This window comes from Sceloporus undulatus, unplaced genomic scaffold, assembly GCF_019175285.1.
Source record: "Sceloporus undulatus isolate JIND9_A2432 ecotype Alabama unplaced genomic scaffold, SceUnd_v1.1 scaffold_82, whole genome shotgun sequence".
Classification (NCBI taxonomy): domain Eukaryota; kingdom Metazoa; phylum Chordata; class Lepidosauria; order Squamata; family Phrynosomatidae; genus Sceloporus; species Sceloporus undulatus.
The window spans coordinates 8,345-10,430 of NW_024803003.1; positions in this window are offsets into that span (position 1 = coordinate 8,345).

The window sequence follows — 2,086 nt, forward strand, 5'->3', positions numbered from 1 at the left end:
TTCCACAACCTGAGTTCTCCGTTGTACCAAGGTTGTTTTTTGGAAGCAGGCCTGAAAGACGCTTGTGAGCGATGCTGTGTATACCCTGGAGAGGAGATCAGTATCCAGTGTGTCAGGGCATCAACAGTGTCACGTCCGTTCCAACCATAAACTCCTCTGGGCTTCTTGGACCTTTTGGTTTCATCCGCTTGTGCGGGTGGACCATCCGCATAGGTCCGCACCCCGGGAGGGATCCGGGGGTTAGTAGAAGCGCTTGCTATTAGCTCGACCAGGAGATGATCCGCCTCCCTTGACAAGGGAGAGATTTTAGTAACTCCGCCCATGGAACTCAGATCCATACGAGAGAGATTGAGTGTATTACCAGCCGAATGTGCGACCCTGAGACTAATTGGGACAGCCATGGCTGTCATGGTAGTCATGAACTCCCGAGCTGCACCAATTTAGACCACAACTGGACTTGAAAGGATGTTGCGGTCCCCGGAAAGACGCCTAGGGGACTCCAACACCAGCCCCGAGACCAGCTTGTGTCAGCTCAACAGGAGTCTGCTAGCGCCACAGCGTGGCCGGTAGACTAAACCGGAATCCCCAAACTGTCCTTGTCCTTCAGAGTTCAGGAAAATACTCTCAAATAATCTGTCTGACGAAATGGTTCCTGGGTCAGAGGGATGGTTATTCTTTGGATCAAGGCCCAACACCCCCCCGTCCCACCTACCCTGCACTGGTCCTTTACTCAGTAACCCCGCTCGGGCGGGGCCGAGCCACACCGCTTCCACTTTCAGGCCCAAGCCAGGTCTCAGTGATGCATGCCAGGTCCACAACACCTCTCCTCAAACAGCGTTGCATATAATGTGGGTCTTATCTTATGGACCTGGCATTTGCATAGGCGCAGAGACAGGGTTTGTGGTACCGTGGACTGACCCAAAGATCCCTTTGGCTCTGAGAGTGGATGGAAGGAGAGATAGCTATTACGCATCGATCCCGCCCTTCCCTTCCGATGTACTCCACTCTCCTACCGCTATATTCTCCCCCGCCCCACACTACACTAATAGGAGTCCATTTTGAAGCGGAACGTCCACAATCCCCTCGCCCAGCTGTGCGGCCCCCCAGACCGATAACCCCCCCCACAATGTGACAAGGCTGCAGCCAGCGGAAAGAAACCCTATAAGCATTCCCTGCTGCGCATACAGCCACAAGGAACTGCCCCTGCCTGCAAACTATGCGTCAAAATAACGCATGAGGTGCGGCGGGATTGCCGCAAGAGTCCATTGACTGCGAAGTCCTTGGGTGGATGCGCAGCTGCGCAATGAGCTTCACCAGGGAGCCGCTTGGCGACGGCTAGCAACACACATTCCTTGGGGGGGCAGGACGAGGATTTCCCCAACAAACAGCTGGGCTTTATGGCGTTTGCCCCTGCCACGTACATGCCTTCTCCCAGACCTTCCCAGGGGTATTAAAGAACTTGCAAATGTTAAATCAGAGCCATGGCAATAATAGTCTTTGTAGGACTCCTGGAGAAACAGGAGAAGCTACACAACAGACTGGAAGGCGGCAAACGTTGTCCCATCTTCAAACAGGTGGAAAAAAGAGGATCCCAACAATTAATGATCCAGTTAGTTAGTCTGCCTCCTCCCAGGCAGACGATTCTGGAAGCAGATTCATAAACCAGAGAGTCAGTAGTGAGTGAACATCTAGAGGCAATGACATTATCACAAAAATTCAACATGGGTTTCCCCCAGAGAAAAGAAACATGTCTAGACAAACAGTAAACTGTTTCCAATGATTGTAATGGTTGACCAGCCGAACCAAAGGGTGCTCAACAATGGCTCCTTTTCACCTGGAGAGAAGGCTGTCCTGGCCCCCAGTGCTATTCACCTCTTTATCAATGACCTGGATGACAGCTGGAGTATACTTATTCAAATTTTGCAGAAGACGAAGATGCACCAAATTAGTGGAATAGCTAATACTCAGAGGACAGAATTCAAGATTTCAAAATGATCTGAATAGACTAGCACGATGGACCAAGCTAACAAAATGAACTTCAACACGGAGAGAAATGTAAGGTACTGCACTTCGGGCAGACAAAATG